The sequence below is a fragment of the Macaca fascicularis genome, chromosome 16 (genome assembly GCF_037993035.2).
Source record: "Macaca fascicularis isolate 582-1 chromosome 16, T2T-MFA8v1.1".
NCBI classification, from domain to species: Eukaryota; Metazoa; Chordata; class Mammalia; order Primates; family Cercopithecidae; genus Macaca; species Macaca fascicularis.
This window is the reverse complement of record NC_088390.1, coordinates 49,509,309-49,531,530: the sequence shown is the minus strand read 5'-3', so window position 1 is coordinate 49,531,530 and position 22,222 is coordinate 49,509,309. Positions and strand designations below refer to the sequence as shown.

General features: G+C 44.7%; 2 long non-coding RNA genes across 2 annotated transcripts; both read left to right on the top strand.

Annotated features, from left to right (window-relative positions):
* Positions 1-331: 331 nt before the first annotated feature.
* LOC135967653 (uncharacterized) lies at positions 332-9,714 on the top strand. Its single transcript, XR_010581805.2, has 2 exons — positions 332-497; positions 9,380-9,714. It is a non-coding gene; the product is annotated as an uncharacterized lncRNA (long non-coding RNA).
* A 4,434-nt stretch (positions 9,715-14,148) lies between these two features.
* LOC135967844 (uncharacterized) lies at positions 14,149-16,869 on the top strand. Its single transcript, XR_010582138.2, has 2 exons — positions 14,149-14,226; positions 16,537-16,869. It is a non-coding gene; the product is annotated as an uncharacterized lncRNA (long non-coding RNA).
* The last annotated feature ends 5,353 nt before the right edge of the window (positions 16,870-22,222 follow it).

Genomic DNA, 22,222 nt, shown 5'->3' with positions numbered 1-22,222 from the left:
GAAATGGATTCTGCCAATAACCTGCAGGAGTTGGGGGCAAAGTATTTCTTAGTTGAGCCTCTAGATGAGAAGGTGGCTTGGCCAACACCTTGATTGCAGCCTTGTGAGACGCTGAGCAGAGGACCCAGCTAAGCCGTTCTCAGACTCCTGACCCACAGAAACTGTGATGATAAAAGTGTGTTGTTTTAACCCAGTAAGTTTGTAGTGATTTGTTACACAGCATAGGAAACAAATACACAACTCACACATTTAACCTGGCCCCATCCACATTTGTAGCAGGTCCTGTGCTCTGTGCGTGGGTCCTCCTACAGAGTTTCCCTTTCTTGCTTAGGGGAGTTCCAGCCTAATTTCTTGGAAAATGACCAGAGCAAGGGACTCCTGGGCTGCTTTCTGACCAGGAGACAGAGAAGCAGGGAACCCAGGCACAATCAACTCTTTATGTGAAAGAAGGATCAGCAAGAAGCACGTGAAGCCCTTCTGCCTTGCGGCAGCTACAGGTACAGACAGATTGGGATTAGGATTAAAGCTATCACCTGAGGATTGGTCTTAGCAGAAATGTGCCCTAATGATACTATGCAGTGGGAAGGGGAATGTTTTGGGATCTGAATCTATACTTATATAATTATGGGTTTTTTTTGTTTTGTTGTCGTTGTTGTTTTTTTGTTTTTGAGACAAAGTCTTGCTCTGTTACCTAGGCTGGAATACAGTGGCACAGCTCGCTTCACCCTCCGCTTCCTGGTTCAAGTGATTCTCATGCCTCAGCCTCCCAAATGGCTGGGACTACAGGCCCGCACCACCACGCCCAGCTAATTTTTGTAGAGATGGGGTCTCGCCATGTTGCCCAGGCTGGTCTCAAACTCCTGGCCTCAGTGATCCACCCGCCTTGGCCTCCCAGAGTGCTGGGATTACAGGCGTGAGCCACTGTGCCTGGCCAATTATGGTGGTTTTTTTTTTTTTTTTTTTTTTTTTTGAGACGGAGTCTTGCTCTGCCGCCCAGGTTGGGGTGCAGTGGCCGGATCTCAGCTCACTACAAGCTCCGCCTCCCAGGTTTACGCCATTCTCCTGCCTCAGCCTCCCAAGTAGCTGGGACTACAGGCGCCCGCCACCTCACCCGGCTACTTTTTTGTATTTTTTAGTAGAGACGGGGTTTCACCGTGTTAGCCAGGATGGTCTCGATCTCCTGACCTTGTGATCCGCCCGTCTCGGCCTCCCAAAGTGCTGGGATTACAGGCTTGAGCCACCGCGCCCGGCCCAATTATGGTGTTTAATTGAGTTAGTGCTGGGCTTCTAGGGTGCATTTCACCTTGACTTTGAGTGCTGGAATGTAAAGTGTGGCCCACCAGTCACATGCAGCTGGAATGGTATTGCATCTGTTGGATACTTTCAATTTATCTACTTCATTGAGCATGGCAGTAAAACATCAATACCACAAGACAGGGCTGCCTGCATGATTCTGCAAAAATAAAATGTAGCCCTATGTTTGGGGACTAATAAAAGTGGAAGGTTCCCCTGTCATGTTGACCGTGTGTGTGCAATCAGGCCTGTGCAGAGCCTCGTCTAACAAGGACAGCCATATGAGGCCATTTAAAAAGGCATTTCCAGTCTGCCCCAGCGACCAGGGACACTGGACTCCTTCAGTAGTTACCACGAGAGGCCGAAAGCCACACAAAGTCCCGCCCAGAGTGGGCCTCCCCTCCAGGCAAAGCTGGCACCATCCTGGTGGCCTGTGGGTTTGCCTTTACTCAGCACAATTTCCATAGAGAAAGGAACACCCACGCACAGGCTGTGGCTGGGCTGGGGACTTGGCCGGCTGGACATTGGGGTGGCAATTGTATTTCTCAGCAAGATGCCTCAAGAAGTGAGAACAGCTACTGACTCTTCTCTTATAGGATTCACGGAGCATTCAGTCCTTCTACCGGCAACTGAAAGGGACAAAACACATAGGCCTGTTCAAAAATGTCTTTTGCCAAGGGGATGTGGCTCATGCCTGTAATCCCAGCATTTGGGGACACTGAGGCAGGAGGATCAATTGAGCCCAGGAGTTTAAGACCAGCCTGGGCAACATAAGGAGACCCTCATCTCTTATTTTAATTAATTAATTAATTAATTATTATTTTTTGAGACGGAATCTCACTCTGTCACCCAGGCTGGAGTGCAGTAGCGCGATCTCGGCTCACTGCAAGCTCCGCCTCCCAGGTTCACACCATTCTCCTGCCTCAGCTTCCTGAGTAGCTGGGACTACAGGTGCCCGCCACTACACCCAGCTAATTTTTTGTATTTTTAGTAGAAACGGGGTTTTGCTATGTTAGCCAGGGTGGTCTCGATCTCCTGACCTTGTGATCCACCCGCCTCGGCCTCCCAAAGTGCTGGGATTACAGGCGTGAGCCACCACGTCCGGCATTAATTAATTTTTTACTGACTCTTCATTCTGGTCTGAAGGGAGACCTCATCTCTACAAAATATTTAAAAATTAGCTTGGCTTAGTGGTGCATGCCCACAGTCCCAGCTACTCAGGAGGATGAGATGGGAGGATAGCTTGAGCCCAAGTGTTCGAGGCTGTACTGAGCAGTGATCATGCCGCTGTACTCCAGCCTGGGTAACAGAGTAAGACCCTGTCTAAAAAAAAAAAAGTCTTTTGAGGAGATGTCAGCTGGGCAAGACTGTCATCCTGCTGTGTCCAACTCCAGTCTATCTGCCTTCCTGACCCAGAATTTTTTTGGGAGATAGAGAATCAGATGTGGGTGAGGCTTTGGAGGAATGGATGAAGACTTTGTTCTCTGTGGACAGGGTGAGAGGCAAGAGATCAACCTCAGAGAGCCCAAGGGGAGGAGCAGCCCCCAGCTCTGGAGTGAGTTTGGCCCTCAGAAACCCGAGGATTCCTGGGCTGCTGTCTGCACATGAAAGTCAAGTGGCTAGACAGGAGCTGGATGGCTGGGCTGGGTCCTTGGGTCCTCATGGAAAGATGGCTCAGAAACAACAGAATTTGGCCAGGCGCAGTGGCTCACACCTGTAATCCTGGCACTTTGGTGAGGCGGAGGCGGGTGAATCACTGAGGCGAGGAATTCAAGACCAGCCTGGCTAACACAGTGAGATCCTATCTCTACCAAAAAGTACAAAAATTAGCCAGGCATGGTGGCATGTACCCGTAGTCCCAGCTACTCAGGAGGATGAGGCGGGAGAATCACTTGAACCCAGGAGGTGGAGGCTACAGTGAGCCAAGATAGTGCCACACTGTGCTCCAGCCTGGGTGACAGTCTCAAAAAAAAAAAAAAAGAAAAAAGAAAAAAAAGAACAGCGTTTGTGCCAAATGAAAAAGACACAAGCATCCACATTAGCCAAAAATTAATAAGCACACTCAAGAAGACTCAGGAGACGCACAAAACAACGGGAGTGTGCAGATGCGCAAAAACTCAGAGCGTATCACTCACATCCCTGTCTGTGAACAGTACTTGAGAAAGACTGGCAAAACAACCAGTGAATCCACTAGAGACCTCAGGACATAAGAAGATGAAGCAATGCCCTCATCTTGCTGGCTCGGACAGGAAAGGTGTGATCTCACTCATGTTCCGTGTCCCTTATGAGCACGGCAGCTCTATTCCACATCTTCACTTGGGACCCTTTTGGTGTCAAAGTCCATAAATGTGCTTTTATTGCTTCCATTTCATGTTTATTATTTTTTCCATTGTTTCTTCTGTTCAGTTCCCTTCCTTTGACCCGTTGGATCAAATTCCTATTCGTTCTGCTTCTCACCTGCTCAGCTAAGGAATACCACTGCCCTTTCCATTTAACGAAGACTCACTTTTCTCCCATTCACTAAAGAACGCACAATTCTCTACTATTATTTGAAAGTAACATGCCAGCAAAGAATGACAGAAAAGAAGGACAGGTGTGGGTCCCTGGTGACTGGGAGCTTTCCTATGAACCCAAGATTGCCTATTTGGGCTTATTCTGCAAGAGAGAAGAGCAGCTTGCATATTTGTCTTTGGTATTTGGGCTTTTCTATTACATGCAGCAAGGATAGATTCTATTGTTGAAGACATTGCCCATCTCTTCCTGGGTGGGAGGATTCTGTACCTGCTTTATTGAGGACAGACTCACATATGACTGGTTTGGGCCAATGAAAATTTAGCAGAGGTGACCTGTGCCACTTCTAAGCAGAAGCTTTGAGAATCACTGTGTTATTCCACCATTTTCTCTTTTTCTATGCCCTGGGCCCAGTAATGCCCCAGGTCAGAGACACTCTGACAGCCCAGGTCTCAAAGTAAACAGCACTTGGAGCAAAGCAGTATCCCCAGCACAACGGATCAGTTAAGTGAGCAAGAACTAAATCTTGAAACCCTTGAGATTTTTGGAATCATTTGTTAACACAGATTACCCAGTCTATTCACACCGATACAATAGTCAAACATAATTCTAGCTTCTGGCGTTGCTTCCTAAAATGTATTTTATTTAACAATGCATCATGTCATCTAATATTTAATCACCACTCTGGACTTATAATTAACCCTATTTTCTGAGGCAGTGATGGGGACATAGGGAGATTAGGTCACCTTCCCAGAACAGCACAGCCAGTAAAGGGAGCAGAGCCAGATTTCAAACTCCAAAGACTCAATCTCTTGCTCATCTTACTGCAAAAAGCTGCCACAGGGGAAACGGTAGCAGCCTCACTGGCATCACAACAGAAGTGCATGAAGGACTGTGGTTTCTACTTGGGGTTTTCTTATTCAATTCCATTTTTAGCTAGAATGGCACACGGTGGCAGGTTGCTGACTGTTATCCTTGGAGTCTGATTGACTTAATAAGGATCTTCTAGCCCCCAAGCTTCTCATGCATTAAAAAAAATAAAAATAAAAAGGAGCCAGACATGGTGGTGTGTGCCTGTATTCCCAGCTTCTTGGGAGGCTGAGTTGGAAGAATGGCTTGAGCCTGGAAGTTCAAAGCTTCAGTGAGCAGAGATTGCACCACTGCACTCCAGACTGGGTGACTAAAGTGAGTGAGACCCCTGTCTCTAAAAAATAATAATAATGGCCGGGTACCATGGCTCATGCTTGTAATCCCAACACTTTGGGAGGCTTAGGCAGGATTGCTTTAACCTAGGAGTTTGAGACCAGCCTGGGCAACATAGTGAGACAAAAATGTCTCTACAAAAAATGAGGTGGGAGGATCACTTGAACCCAGGAGGTCGAGGCTACAAACAGCTGTGATCTTGCCACTGTACTCCCACCTGGGTAACAGAGACCCTGCTTCAAAATAATAATAAATAAGGGAAGAAAAACATAACTGTCAATGTCCAACTCCCACTGCCAAACTGGACCTAAAAATGAATGTTCAGTGTAAGTATTCCATACCGTCTGAACCCGAGGCCTGAATAATCAGTTTCCTGAATTGGGGGAGGTTATCTTCAGTTTCACTTTTGTGCGGTAATTCTAGGCTTCTGGCGGGATTCAAATCTCAGGGGTGTGTACTTAGCAGAACAGCGTCCCCATTATCTGGGAGTCTGGGATTCGATGCCTCTGCTTCACACCCTGCTCTGAGTTTGGCAGAATGGTTACCTTTCTCAGGAAACACAGGCAGTCCCCAGCCGTCTCCCTGGGAGGGAGCAAAACTATTCAAGGGCCCCTTTCACGAGGAGAAGAAAAAAAAAAATCATTCAAAAACCTCACACCAGCATAAACCAAAGTATTCAGGGCCTCTTACAGATTTTTAAACAAGGCTTTATGGGGAAAAAGAGGAGTTGGGAAGAAGAAGAGAAAAGAAAGAACTCTTGGAATTAGATTGAACCAATCTGGACATGAACAAGAAAATGGTACACATACCAGTTGATGGTGGGGGTTGGGAGGGCAGTGAAAATCACTGGCAATTCCACAGACTCAACTTTCCATTTTTATCTTGACATTTTTCCTACCTGAGCTTTTATGCAAGTAGGGTTTTGGATCTCCAGGCTATAATTTATGTAATATTTAATGATGAAAAAAATGGATTTGGACCAAAGCACTCCACTTCTCAAAAAGCTGACTGATCACCTCCTGCCCCTCTCAGAAGTTGACTTTGAAGGAGGCCTTGTGTCGCTTTCGGATCAAGCCTCTTCCCAAGCCTTATGCCTGTTCTGAGCTGTACAAGTTAGGGACCACCATCCCTCAACCTGGGAAAAGACCTGGCTCAAAGAACAGAGAGAAATACTTGGTGCATGGAATTGGTAAAATAAGAGTGTGCCGAGGATGGGCTGTGGAAGCCCTAGAGGTGCTGGGTATATTGGAGCCTTTGGTTTGCTGTCTGAACTGTGGACAAGGGAGTATTACCACCATGCCCATGAGAAAGATGGATGCCTTAAGCTGGTGGGGTATCATATCTTAGTTTGGATTTGGAGCAAGTTTTCTCAGATGGCTTGAAAAGTCTGATGCTAAGAGGTATCTAGAGTCTTTTTTTTTTTTTTTTTTTTTTTTTTTTTGAGACAGGGTCTTGCTCTGTTGCCGAGGCTGGAGTGCACTGGCATGATCTTGGTTTACTGCAACCTCTGCTTCCTGGGCTCAAGCCATCCTCCCACTTCCGCCTCCCAAGTAGCTGGGACTACAGGCGTGCACCACCACACCTGGCTAATTTTTGTATTTTTTGTAGACACAGGGTTTTGCCATGTTGTCCAGGCTGATCTCAAACTCCTGAGCTCAAACAATCTGCCCACCTCAGCCTCCCAAAGTGCTGGGATTACAGGCATGAGCCACCGTGTCCAGCCTATCCAGAGTCTTGACAACAAGATAGATCACAGAGTTCTAGAGGAGTGAGGTTGTTGCCACCTGGACAGCACACGACCCTGAACTCAAGGATTTATCACTTCATGTTCAACCTTTGATCCTAACAAGGCACCCGTGAACGGATTTAATAGAATGGTGTTCACTGGCAGTGAGAAGTTGATCCAGGTGGGGCCCGGTGGCTCACACCTATAATCCCAGTACTTTGGGAGGCCGAGGTGGGTGGGTCGCTTGAGGTCAGGAGTTCGAGACAAGCCTGGCCAACATGGTGAAACCCTGTCTCTACTAAAATACAAAAAAATTGCTGGGCATGGTGGTGCATGCTGGTGATGCCAGCTACTCGGGAGGCTGAGGCATGAGAATCTCTTGAACCCAGGAGTTGGAGGTTGCAGTGAGCCAAGATTGCACCACTGCACTCCAGCTTGGGTGGCAGAGTGAGACCCTGTCTCAAAAAAAAAAAAGGGTAAGAAGTGATTCAGGTTGGAAGCATGGATTTCCAAAGAACTTGCGGACTTCATAAAGGCATAAGAAATCCCAAGATCATCTGCAGGACTTTTAGGATGACTCATTACCACATGCTGTCCTGAAATGAAGATGTTGTACTCGGCTCCCTGGTATTGAAGGCACTTTCTCTCAAAGCGAGAATGGATTGAGTAGGGGTCCGAGTCACCTCTGTAACTAAGGATGTATCAGTTAGTTATTACTGTGTAACAACACACCCCCAAACTTCATGGCTTATTAAAGCAAACAATTCTTATTCCTCACAGGTCATCTATGGAACAATTGTGGTTTCTTCTGGTCTGGGCTAGACTAGGCTGTTTATGACGTGGCTGGCTCATTCCTCTCTTGCCAGCTGGCAGGTTAGCTGGGTACTGGCTGGTCTTGGATGGCTTCACTCATATGTTTGGTGATTGGTTGACTTTTGGCTGCAGCAATGGCAGTGACTGAGTCATGAATCTCTCTGTATCCAGTGGGCTAGCCCAGGCTTGTTCCCTTGGTGGTGGCAGGGTTCCCACAGAATGAGTAGAAGTGTGAAACCTGGCCTCAGAACTGGCTCAGTGTCACTTTTACCTCCATTCCATCAGCCAAAGCAATCCATAAGGTCAGCATGAATTCAAGGACAGGGGAAATAAACTCCATCTCTTGATGGGAGGAGATGCAAAATCACATCATCAATGGTGTGGGTAAAGGCAGGTTTGAAGCACTGGAGCCATATTTGTAGAGAGCCTACACAAATGGGTTGGCTGTATTTTTGAGATGGCTGACCCGGGCCAGGGGTACAATGTGTGACATGGAACTGAGGCCATCTCTGTATAAAACGAGTGTACCATAGAGGTATCAGACACATAGCCCTAACCTCAATGGGCCTGTGTTCCTAAGCCAGCAACTGTAGGGCCAAAGGGTTTCCCATTTCAAAATATTACCTAGGATTTCTTCTCTCAGTACTCTTGTGAGTGTTTCCTGCATTTTGCAGTAAAGGGAACCACAAAATAAGGGCTTGGGGCTATTTTTTTTTTTAAACAGATATTTCTTTTTGAAACAAGGTTTAAGCCAATCAAACATTCTTCTTTGGAAACAACTGATTACAGTATTTCTACTGTATAGTTTCATTGATTCCTGCTGACTTCCTAAGGTACTACGCACATGGAGGAGGTAGAAGGAGTAAGCCAAGCTTTGTAGTTTAAAGACTATAAATCAAATTTTGTAAATCTAGGGCACAAATGTGACCTACTAAGGACAGTAGTGAACCATGGTGCCCCATCCAGTTATTGAGAGCAAGACTCTCAAGCATTCAACTTGGCTGTATGAGTTGGTCTTGAATCATGTCCTTGAATATCTCTAGAGTCACCTACACAGACCCATGATGCTGCCATCTCTGGGAGAAAAGAAGCAGCATTTGTGAGGTGGCCTGATTCCCTGATCATCCCACCCCACCCCATGGTGATACAATAAAAAAATGAAAAGTTGCTTCTTAGGCTGGGCACGGTGGCTTGCGCCTGTAATCCTAGCATTTTAGGAGGCCGAGGCAGGTGGATCGCTTGAGCTCAGGAGTTCGAGACTAGCCTGGGCAACATGGCGAAACTCCATCTCTACAAAAAATACAAAAATTAGCCAGGTGTGGTGGTGTGCACCTGTACTTCCAGCTACTTGGGGGTCTGAGGCAGGAGGGTAGATTGAACCTGGGAGGTCGAGGTTGCGGTAAGTTATCGTACCACTGCACTCTAGCCTGGATGACAAAGTGAGAACTTGTCTTTAAAAAAAAGTTTCTTACTGAAGAGTTAATGTGGCAAATACTGCTGGTTACTTACCCAATAGCTCTTCCTTACTGCCACCACACACTTTGCTTTCTTCCAGGCTAACAGAATCCTAATTTGGTTTCAGTACAGGTAGCAATGCATTTTGGCAAGTTAGGACCCTCCATTGCCCCAGAGAATGAACTGTAACTGGTCCAAGGTAACCACTGTACTCCCTTTTTCCTGTGGTAATGATTGGTCTCAGGGTGGACATGTGACGTTATTCTGGCCAATAGTACAAAGAGGGAGTCTTCCAGGGGCTTCTGGGAAAGATTTCTCCTTGATAAAAAAAGAGAGGTGAGCTAAGAGAAGTCTTCATCCCTTCCTTCCTGCTTTCAGACTTTATTTTAGATGAAGAAAAGTGATGTTTGGAGATGTCGCAGCCATCTTGTCACCACAAAGGAAGGGCTAAGAGAATCTCTCAGAAACGGACCCAAGCCCTGACATTGTGTTGCTAGCTACCCTGGAACCAGGGATGGAGTGTAACCAGAAGTATGATCCAGCAGCCATGGTTGTTTAAGGCTAGGCTTTGTTCTGACTGGTGAGGCATTGGTTCTTATTTGTCAATGTCTGGACCAGATTGGTTGTTAAGTATTTTGAACACCCCTTGGTTGGAATCAATGCCTCTGGATTTATTGGTATGTAATGAAAATAAACACTTTTTATAAAAACCACTTAATTGGATATTGGATATTCAGTTACTTGCAGCCAAAAGCTTTCTAACTATGTAGTTCGGGTTCACAGAACCCAGTCACATCTGAACTGCATCTGTGGGGACTTCACTTGCACAGCTTTGGGGGACTTCAACCCTGTTAGCATCTGTCTTATTCCTTCCTCACCACCACTCCCACCCCCTACCCATTGTTAGGTAGCAATAATGTCTTTCTGTGTTTATTTTATATATCGGGTGGTGGTGGGAGGGTAAAGGCAAACTATCTAATATCTGTGGCCTGGAAAAGGAAGCTATTGTAGCTCTATCAGTATACTGTATCTGCTCTTCTTGGAAGAGTCGAGATAGAAATTTATCCTCTCTGGCAGAATGTAGGAGATTTAACTAACTTCTACCTAATCTGTCCATTTGCTCTTTTGCTTTACCATTTGATTAGCCATATTGATAATGTCTTTTTTAGGAATGAGGCTTGGGGAACCATCAGTTACCCAGTCAACCAATCAATCTTGTTGATGCATGCCATCAGTAACAAGAGGAGACTTCAGGGAGAGGGTCTGTGGGCACACTCGCTGCTTTACATTGTAATTTTTTTTTCTGTGTCCATCTTCCCTGTTAGACTATAAGCAACTTAATGGCAAGAACGATATCTTCAATCTCTATATTCCTAGGTTTAGCATAGTATCTGGCCCATACAGTGTGATTAATAGATGATTTGTTGAAAGAAGAAAAATAATGAATCACATATGAAATTATTTTAAAATGCATATTCTACCAAGACAAGATTATTTTTATGGACACAGAAACACCTTCCTATGTGGCCAGCTAAAAAAAGTTCTAATTAGGGATATTGGAATATCTTATCCCATTTTAAAACCAACACATTCAGAAATACAGTCAAAGGGAATCAGCCCATCTTTCCACATGTTTTTTGTGGCACCGTTTGTGCCTAGAAAGCCTTTTTTTAATGGGAAAGATGATGTTTCTTAAAGCAACTCTCCTACTAAATATGGTGATGAGAAATGGAAATATCATTCTCAGGGTTAAAAAAGATTTTTCATGACTTCACTAAGTAGTGTGTTTGAACTAACTTTAAAAGCTGACTTCGAGAAACTAGATAAAATATATTTCTATCTCTGCTAACCATCTTTCAACATGTCAGCTCATCTGAGGCCTCCCCGAGATCCGTGAGAGACAGCATGTAAACTGTTCTTTAGATGGGCATCTAAAAACTCATCAAATAGCAAGGTATGAAAAACAAAATCACCTCCAAAACTTTCAAATTGCATTGATCTGTGGCATAAAACCCTCACCACAGGAAGAGAAATGATGGATTTGAGACCCGCAGGAGGATTCGTTTAAAGTGCTTTGTGTTGTGTGTATGTGTGTGTTTTATTTTAATTTATGTATGGAATTGCCCGGGAGTAGTAAATAGACTTTATTTGCTATATTTCGAGGAAGATAAAATTATCAGGACTGTCTATGTATTTCAAAGCCAAGAAAAACAAAAACAGCTTTGAAGCGTCTCCTGGATTTTTTTGTCCTAATCTTCTAAGAGATGGTCTTGATAATGTTTATTCTTTTCTTCTTTCTAAACCGATTGAAAGTACCATTTTTCTCAGTTAAAATAGCAATCTGATTCTTAACTAGGTCAGGCAAAGCACCCATTGAGCACCACAGATTATTTAAATGATTGCAAAAGGGCAGTAGGCATTTCTGAATAGCATTGCCACACTTCTTTCCAAATCTCTCTCCTCTCCTTCTCTCTAAGCCTGTGTGGCTCCCACCGGGAACACACCCTGGTCTTTGAAGGGTGGGTTTTCCATTTGAATTCATACCCACCATCTGGACAAGTTTTTCTGCTGCGTTTCCCCTATAACCCAAAGAGAGAAGCCGTTTTCCATCTGCTTGGAGATAATGTGTAGAGTTTTTGTTTCCACTGGTGGGCACGGGGAAGGAGATACGCATACTGTATTATACGCAGCCAGTGATGATGGAGAGGCAGGGCTTTGTTTTAAATTTTACATACTCAGAAACATCCATTTCTGACAAAATCCCAGCTTGTGAATCCCCCATAGCCTGGAGGAGCAATTGGCAAACTTTTTCTGTAAAGGGCCAGATAGTAAATATCTTAGGCTGTGTAGGACATTTGGTCTCTGTTGAAACTGCTCAACTCTGCACAAAAGTGGCCGTAAACAATATGGATTTGAATAGGCATGACTGTGTTCAGTAAAGCTACGTACAGAACCAGACGGTGGGCCTTGGTCCCTGGCTCAGAGCATCTCTCTGTGCTTCACGTTGGAGGCTCACATCTTGGTTTTCTGCAAGATGGCATTCTACCTGCCCTCGTGAGGAGGGGGTGAGCACAGCAATGGCTCAGATCCACTTAGGCAAGATCATACCGCCATCCTGCCTGTGTCCCAGGACACGCCTTTGTACAATGGAGACCTGGTGAGCATTATAGGGTGTAAACCCTCAAATACATGAGCTTGCCAGCTGCCCTTGTTAAGGCCCTGAGTGTCCCATCTCAGTCATGGTGATCATCTTCTCTCTCATCAAATATTTCATTCTTTGGCCTCTTCTCCATACTCTCAACTAGGGCTAGCTTTCTGAAGTACTGTTTGGTCATGGAGCTCTTGTTTGAACAATGGTTGATGAAGAAAGTCCATCATGTCTAATCACGGCATTCAAGGCTCCTTATAAGCTGGCACCAGGGCTGACTTATCTATTAGGCACAGTAGGTATAGCAGTTGGTGTCCATGATGCTTTTAGGCCCTCAAGCATGTTTTGACTTTAATTTCCTTTAAAGTAGAAGAAAAATGAGTACAATAATAGTAATAATGAGCATATAATAATGAATCCAGGCTGGGTTATATTCTCTCTCTTTTTTTTTTTTTTTTTTGAGTCTGAGTCTCACTCTGTCACCCAGGCTGGAGTGCAGTGGCCCAGTCTCAGCTCACTACAACCTCTGCCACCCAGGTTCAAGTGATTCTCCTGCCTCAGCCTCCCAAGTAGCTGGGATTATAGGCGCCCACCACGGCCAGCTAATTTTTGTATTTTTAGTAAAGGCGGGGTTTCACCATGTTCGCCAGGCTGGTCTTGAACTCGTTACCTCAGGAGATCCGCCTGCCTTAGCCTCCCAAAATGCTGGGATTATAGGCGTGAGCCACCGCACCTGGCCTATATTCTTTTTGTAATTAAAAAATTCTTTTTTAAGGCCGGGCGCGGTGGCTCAAGCCTGTAATCCCAGCACTTTGGGAGGCCGAGACGGGCGGATCACTAGGTCAGGAGATCGAGACCATCCTGGCGAACACGGTGAAACCCCGTCTCTACTAAAAAATACAAAAAACTAGCCGGGCGAGGCGGCGGGCGCCTGTAGTCCCAGCTACTCGGGAGGCTGAGGCAGGACAATGGCGTAAACCCGGGGGGCGGAGCTTGCAGTGAGCTGAGATCCGGCCACTGCACTCCAGCCCGGGCGACAGAGCCAGACTCCGTCTCAAAAAAAAAAAAAAAAAAAAAAAAAAAAAAAAAAAAAATTCTTTTTTAGAGACAGAGTCTTGCTCTATCACCCAGGCTGGAGGGCAATGGCATGATCATAACTCATTGCAGCCTTGGATTCCTGGGCTCAAATGATCCTCTTGCTGCAGCCTCCTGAGTAGCTGGGACCACAGGCATGCATCACTATGTCTGGATAATTTTTAAAATGTTTTGTAGAGACAGGATCTTGTGACTGGATGCGGTGGCTCATGCCTGGAATCTCAGCACTTTGGGAGGCCGAGGCGGGCAGATCAGTTGAGGTCAAGAATTCGAGACCGGCCTGGCCAACATGACGAAACCCTATCTTTACTAAAAACACAAAAAATTAGCCGGGCATGGTGGTACAAGCCTGTAATCCCAGCTATTCAGGAGGCTGAGGCAGGAGAATGGGTTGAACCCAGGAGGCGGAGGTTACGGTGAGCTGAGATTGTGCCACTGTACTCCAGCCTGGGTGACAGACTGGGATTCCATCTCAAAAGAAAAAAAAAAGAGAGAGAGAGAGACAGAATCTCACTAGTTCAAGACCTTGCTTAGGCTGGTCTTGAACTCCTGGCTTCAAACAATCCTCTCGCGTTGGCCTCCCAAAGTGCTGACATTACAGGCATAAGCCACCATGCCCAGCCTATATTCATCTTTATACCAATGTAGTTGTAAATATAACTTTTTTTTTTTTAAAATAGAAGAAGGGGCCCACAAAAGCAAAAGGACTTGAAGTCCTTTCTAAAGATTGCCACATAAAATACGGAAGGCCCAGTTACATTTGCATTTCAGATCAACAGTGAATATCTTTGTATAAATATTTTGCAAATATTGCATGGGGCATATTTGTGCTAAGAAAACAATTGTTGTTTATCTGAAATTCAAATTAACTGGGCATCTTGTATTTTTTATTTGCTAAATCTGGCAGGCCTGCAGGAAAGTCATAATGTGGCCCTGGCTGGCATGAAGTGCAGTTGCAGCCTTCTCTCTTGTGTTCTTGAAGGTAAGTGTTTAGGTCAGGCTCCCTGGAAACAGACCCTAACATGAGGATTTATGTACAAGTAATTTCTTCTAAAGAAGTGCTTTCAAGGGAGACAAGTGGGAGAGTGAGGGAATAGTCAGCGCAGGACAGGCAAGGAGGCCAAGCAAGGGTGAGTCTCAGGCCAGTCCCTATAGAAGGTAGCTTCAGTCTGACCCCATCTGAGTCACTTTAGAAATGTCCTAAAGGATATCTGGGGTCAGGCGCGGTAGCTCACACCTGTAATCCCAGCACTTTGGGAGGTCAAGGCGGGCAGATCGTGAGGTCAAGAGATCGAGACCATCCTGGCCAACATAGTGAAATCCCATCTCTACTGAAAATACAAAAATTAGCTGGGCGTGGTGGCGTGTGCCTGTAGTCCCAGCTACTCAGGAGGCTGAGGCAGGAGAATCGCTTGAATCCAGCAGGTGAGCTTGCAGTGAGCCGAGACTGTGCCATTGCACTCCAGCCTAGCAACAGAGCAAGACTCCATCTCAAAAAAAAAAAAAAAAAGCTATCTGGCCAGAGGATTGACGTTGTCATCTACACTAGACTGGAAACATGGCTGGTCCAAGTTCAAAGCTTAAAGAGAATAATCACCCTGCCCCTGTTGCTAGCTTTCATCTGGTTTTACTTCCTAACCTGTGCATAAGCAGTGCAAAGGAGAATGATGAAATCAAGCATATATAATGGCATGAAAGAAGGCAGCTCCCTCATGCTGGTCTGTACCTCACATTGGGGCGTCAGTACCTCACAGAGGAGGCCTGTACTTACAGGGGAGGCCTGTACTTACAGGGGAGGCCTGGGCCTCACAGAGAAGCCTGGACCTCACAGAGGCCGGCCTGAAGTTGGCAGTCCCAGCAGCTTACACAAGGGAAGGGATTTGTTACTTCAGAGGAGCAGCCTCGCTGTATTTTATACCTTTTTGCTGTTGTCCAGGAGAGGCCCATACCTCACAGAGGCATTATGTCAGAGCCCAAGGATCTGCCTTATCGTGAAAATAATTTCTTACCTCCGCCCCTCAGTGTTTTAACCCTTACTGCATCATCAAGATTATCCCACAGCTCTGTAGGCTGAACGCAGCCCTGCCGTGTCACCAGCACAGGCAAGAGAGGGCATTGTGATGAGCCATGAGAGATAGGGATTTGACATTCTGCCTGCCCTCTCCACTGGGGAGCTTTCTCCTACCTCCAAGCCCAAGAGGAACACATACCCTTCGGGGTACCTCGGCACACCCCTGTCACTGATGACCCCTGCCATAAACATTCACATGCACATCTGCTCCCTGGGTGCCTGTAACCTCTGCGCTGGCAGGGATTGTGTTTTATTCATGTGGTTTTCCCACAGCACCTAGCCCATAGTAGCCCCTCAAATGTTGGCTATATGAACACACGAATGAATGAATGAAAGAATGAATGAATGAATGAATATAGGAATTTCATCTGCAGCTTTGCACAAGCAAGCACTTGCACCACAACTGGCCGGCGCTGAGTTACTGTAGGTGAGGTGTGTGTATGCAACTAGAGGCACCAAAAAATTAGTAGGAAACTGAAAAAGCAGAGTCTTGTATCCAATGGCATCAAGCTTCATCCTGGTAGAGCAAGATGGGTATCAGCAGTCCCATCCACTGGAGGTGTTGTCTTCTGTGTGCCTGGGCCGCAGGCTGAGGCCTTTCCCTAACCTGCACTGGAGCGTCCCGTTTGATTGATGGCTTTATTTTTACCTCCATTTCCAGGAATGGGAGCCTGGTCCTAGTCCACCTCCATTTCCTGTTTAGGGCCTAGCCTTTGCCCAACTCCTCACCAACCCCTTTCTTTTGGAGGCTTCCTGTGTCTTCCCTGCATCCCCAGCTCTAAAACATCCGGACCTGATGGGCAATAGCCTGGTGTGAAGAGCATCAGGAAATCTCATGGCCAGATTGGACCCCCGTGGCCTTAGATGCCAGCCTCAATCAGATCTACATTCAAGGTGTCTCCTGCCTCTCCTTCCCCAAAGCCTACTGGGCAGCCTACTCCCACAGCCAGAGGTGGGTGGGGAAGGCGAGGGCCCCGATGCAGGAGTGGACATTTCCGGGTTTGGATCTTGACTCTGACACTGACCAGCCGAGTGGTCTTGGGGAAGTTATTTCATCTCAGGTTCCTCATCAGTCAACTAATAATACGATCTCATCGGAAAGAGAGAATTAAGTGAGATCACTTAGCAGATACACAAAACCATATCAATTCTTTTCCCTTGTGCTCTTGGGCCCCTACCTCTTCCTAAATTTCTCCTTCTCCACTTATCTTTGAAATGCAGGGTTCAAAGTGCCTTGCAGTCTGAGAAAGAGCCAGAGAGGCACTCTCCTTGAGTCCTACTCTGCAACCACGCCTTTCCGAGCGGCCGCTCTCTTGTATGCTGGGGAAGGGAGGATGACGTTAACCAAAAGGACCGGGCAGCAGACATGAGGAGCAACAAAGCACAAGACAAGCACACAGGGCACAGGTTGCTGAAAAGGGCACAGACGGCACAGCACATTCTGCCCAAGCTGGAGAGACAAACATGATTAGAAAGAGGCAGAATGGAATACACTCCTGACGTCAGTGGGCAAGAGGGGACGAAGCAATAAAGGGAAAATGCTATAAAGGAAAACTGGAATTTCATTTTCACGGTTGGTTCTCAATTACTCAGGCTCGGTGGGAGGTTATACTTGTACCAAATGTAGCACCCAGAGTACGTGGCCGCTCCTCTCTTCCTGGAAGCAGAGTAATGGTTGCCATTCACTTTCTGATCCATTCAGTAAGTTCCTGGTGGGATCCTTCAGAAAGAGAGGTGCCCTGTGAAAGGGTGACATCCATTATGCTGCTACAGTCTCCTGCCCTTTCCACTTGCTTCCATTTCTGTCTCCTTCTCTTCCTGCCGTTTACCACAGCCAAGACATAGAATGACTAAGAAATTCAGTGATGGCTGTCCTCAATTTCCAGTTTAATTCAGATTATTTTCTGTGAGAAAAAAAAGTCCTAAGGTTGATCTTTCTTTTCTTTTTTTTTTTTTTTAGAGACAGAATTTCACTTTGTCACCCAGGCTGGAGTGTGCTGGGGCAATCTCGGCTTGCTGCAACCTTTGCCTCCTGGGTTCAAGTGATTCTCCTGCCTCAGCCTCCCGAGTAGCTGGGATTACAGCTGCCCACCACCACACCTGGCTAATTTTTGTATTTTCAGTAGAGACAGGTTTTTGCCATGTTGGCTAGGCTGGTCTCGAACTCCTGACCTCAAGCGGTCTGCCTATCTTAGCCTCTCAAAGTTCTGGGATTACAGGCGTGAGCCACTGTGTCCGGCCCCAAGGTTGATTCTTTCAAGAAGAATCATTTAGTTACTTTTCGTGTTATTTATTCCCCCAGTATCACCTATAATATGTTCATCACAAGAGGGGATGCAGGAGGAGTTAAGATGAGCTACTCAGTCCACATCGTCCGGTAAGAGAGTCAGGGATGTAGACAAATGATTCTAGGACAAGATATGCTAAAACTGCCACAAAGGGCTGTTCAAAGTGCTATGGGAACACCAAGAAATGAGTGACTGACAGTCTCAAAAGAGAAATTGCTTGAGCTGTCTTAAAGGATGAACCCCTTTGCTCAGATTTACAGATGGTCAGAAAACATTTCAAATGGAGAGAGCAATTCAACGAAGGCTCAGATGGGTGGACTGGCCTAACTTATGGGAGAATTTGGTTTGGCTGGAATACAGGGTATTTGGGGGAAGTAGCAAAAGCTGGAGCTAGATAGCTTAGCTGAAGCCTGATTACTACATTCACAAATATTTACTGAGCGCCTGCTATGCACCAGGAGCCGTTCTATGTGCTTGGGACAGAACAGTCCTCGAGAGCATTGTGGGCCCTGCTGTCTCAGGGCACACTCACCATGAGGCCTGCATAGGGAGAGGAGCCATCGGTTGTCAAATCAGGAAGTGCCTTTCTTTTTTTTGTTTGTTTTTTTGAGACGGAGTCTCACTCTTCGCCCAGGCTGGAGTGCAGTGGCGCCATCTCAGCTCACTGCAAGCTCCACCTCCCGGGTTCATGCCATCCTCCTGCCTCAGCCTCCTGAGTAGCTGGGACTACAGGCACCCACCACCACACCTGGCTAATTTTTTGTATTTTTAGTGGAGATGGGGTTTCACCGTGTTAGCCAGGATGGTCTTGATCTCCTGACCTCGTGATCCGCCTGCCTCGGCCTCCCAAAGTGCTGGGATTACAGGCGTGAGCCACCGCACCTGGCCAGGAAGTGCCTTTCAATGCTGTGCAAGGGAATGTGATCTTTCCGCAGTAGGAGCTCAGGGACCATTGAAAGATTTTAAATAAGGGAATGTAATGCTCATTTTGACCCTATAGAGAATTCATGGAAGATGGAGAGAAGATAAGTAAAACTGGGGACAGGGGACCAGTTAGGAGGCTACTGTTATAATCTAAGTGGCATATGACAAAAAACTGAGCTAGTCAGGAGAGGTGTTTCAGGAAGTGACCTGGATAGACAACCATGATATGATAGCAACATGACAGCTGCTCTTAAGCAAAGACCTCTCTTTTTAAATTATTATAGTAAAGCACACATAACATAAAATTTACCATTTAACCACTTTTCAGTGTATAATTCAGTGACATTTGGTACATTCACAGAGTTGTACAACTATCACCACTATCTTGTTCCAGAATATTTTCATCACCCTGAAAGGAAACTCCATACTTCCGAAGCAGTCACTCCCCATTCCCCTCTCCCGCACCTCCTGACAATCATCCATCTGCTTTCTGTCTCTATAGATTTGCCTACCCTGAATATTTCATATAATTAGAATTGTGGCCTTTTGTGTCTGGATTCTTTCACTTAGCATAATGTTTGCAAGATTCATCCATGTCATAGCACAGATTAGTTACTGCATTCCTTTTTATGACTGAATAATATTCCATTGTATGGATATACCATATTTCATTTATCTGTTCTTCAGCTGATGAACATTCAGATTGTTTCTACCTTTTGACTATTGTGAATAGTATGTGCTACTGTGAACCTTCATGTACAAGTTTTTGCCTAAATACCTGTTTTCAATTCTTTGGGGTATATGCCCAGAAGTGAAATTGCTGAGACCCCTCTTTTTAATTTAAACCTTTTAGTTCCCAGGAAAATTCATTTTTTTGAAAACTTACAAAAGCTTTGTTTGCTTGCTAGGGGATTATGAATGATAGGGAAGATATTTCTTTCAGTGTGTGATTTCACTGGGATCAGTTTCAACCCTAAGCTTTTGCTCAGGGCCTGCCTTACTCTGATCTGTAAGAAGTGATCTCCAGCTGCAGCCTGAGTTTGTTGAAGTGGCCACAGAAGCAAATTGTCATGGACTCCTTGATCTAGAGACATATGGTCAAATTTCTTGACCAAAATAGACTCCATATTGTCTGTCCTGATTTCCTGTCTGGGTTGTTCAAGGAAAGCCTGAGGGCACCAGTGTTGATAATTAGAGACTCTTGGCTTCTGACCTCAGCACCTGCTTCAGGATTTAGGATGATTATCATTCCATGGCCATTTGAAGGACAAATGCAACACTGTTTCTTTCATTAGCCATAGTATGGTCTTCTAGAATGACTAAATGAAGTTTAGAGATACCTTAGCCATTTTGGTTTTACATGTGAGTTGGGTGCATGATAAATGCTGTCTGAATTTTTCTAGCTGTACTGATATGGCCTAGTGGAAATAACATCTTCTCTGGTCCTGACCAAGCTCAGTTTGAATTATGTCACTTTGTAACTATATGACCTTGGGCAAGTTATTTAAATCTCTGAGCGTAACATCCCTCATTTGTAAAATAAAAGCAATAATACCATCTGTAGATGGATGCCTTGGTTTTGGCTGAGGACCCAAAATACTGAGAAAAAAAAATAAGTGGCAAGCTTTCCCCTTTTGCAAAAAATAAGATACTAGAACACATTTGCAAGACTACGGAGCCATCCTGGAACCAGTTCTCTGACCCCTAGCTCTGTCCACCTCAAAGGTATGACCCAGGCTGAAATCATAAAGTCCAGAAGTTGAAATTAGATTTCTTGGAAAGAGTTGTCAGAGAGATAGGAGTTTTATTCTTTCCTTTGGAGAGAGCTAAGACATGTTTTTCTTTCACTACAAGCTTAGTGAGAAAGCTCCATAGAAACCCTAATTCCTAAAATCAGAAATAAGATGAGGATGTTTGCTTCACTATTCCTAACATTTTATTGAAGGTTGCAGCCAGTGCAATAAGGCAAGAAAAAAGAAGTAAAAGGCATACGCATTGTAAAAGAAGAAATACAACTATTTCTATTCAAAGATGACATAATTTTCTACACAGAAAATCTCAGAGAATCTGCAAAGAAACTACAAGGGCCAATAAATGAGATTAGTAAGATTACAACATACCAGGTCAAAAACCAAAAATCAATTGTATTTTTAGACACTAACAATTAACAACAGGGAATTAATTTTTTAAAGTATTTTTTAACAATAGCATCCAAAGACATGAAATATTTAGTTATAAACCTAAAACAATATGTATAAGATCTAGATGTTAAAAGCTATAAAACACTGATGAAATAAAAAAGAAAAGCTAAGTAAGTAGATGGTTGGACTGGAAGACTCAGAATTGTCAAGATGGCAATTCTTCTCAGACTGATCTGTTGATTCATTGCAATTCCAATTCAGCAGGATTTTTTTTTTGTAGAATAGACAAGTTGATTCTAAAATTTATATGGAAAGGCAAAGGAATACTTTTGAAAAAGGTCAAAATTTGAGGACTCACACTATCTGATTTCAAGGCTTACTCTAGAGCTAGAGTAACCAAGGCAGTATGATATTGTCAAAAGAAAATACACAGATCAAAGAAATAGAAGTCCAGAAACAGACCCATACATACATATCAATTGATTGTTGACAAAGATACAGACAAGCCAACGGAGAAAGGATAGTTTTACAACAAATGGTGCTAAAACAATTGGACATCTATAGGCAAAAGTGAACCTTGTTCTATTCGTTGCACCATGAAAAAAAATTAAAATGGGTTATAAACTTTAATGTGAAGTCCAATACTATAAAAGCTCTAGAAGAAAATGTCGGAGAAAATCATTGTGATCTTGGGTTAGGCAAAGATTCTGTAGTTACAAAACTAAAAGCATGATTCCTAAAAGAAAAAAATGCTATATTAGAGTACATCAAAGTTGAAAACTTCTGCTCTTCAAAAGGCACTGTTCAGAGAATGAAAAGACAAACTACAGACTGGGAGAAGATATTTGCAGCACACTTATCTGATCCGTACTATGTAAAAAACTCTAAAAATTTAATTAAAAACATAATTTAAAAGTAGGCAAAGATTTGAACTGGTGCTTCATCAAAAGTAATATATGGATGGCAAATAAATAGATAAAGAGATGCTCAGTGTCATTAGTTATTAAGGAAATGCACATTAAAACTATAAGATACTGCTCTACATTTATTAGATTGGCTAAAATAAAAAATTGGCAATACTAAGTGCTGACAAAGATGTGGGACAGCTGGAACTTTCACATAGTGCTGGTGGATGCAGAATGGTACAGCTACAGCTGTCGTGGAAAACAGTTTGGCAGTTTCTTATAATATTATCCAATAATCCTTTTTTTTTTTTGAGACAGAGCCTCACTCTGTCATTCAGGCTGGAGTGCAGTGGCATGAGCTTGACTCACTGCAACCTCCACCTCCTGGGTTCAAGCGATTCTCAAGCCTCAGCCTCCCAAGTAGCTGGGCCTACAGGCATGCGCCACCATGCCTGGCTAATTTTTGCATTTTTAGTAGAGACGGAGTTTCACCATGCTGGCCAGGCTGGTGTCAAACTCTTGGACTCAAGTGACCTGCCGTCCTCAGCCTCCCAAAGTGCTGGGATTACAGGTGTAAGTCACTGCACCTGGCCATTATTCAGCAATTCTAACATCCCATTCCTAGGTATTTACCCAAGTGAAATGAAAA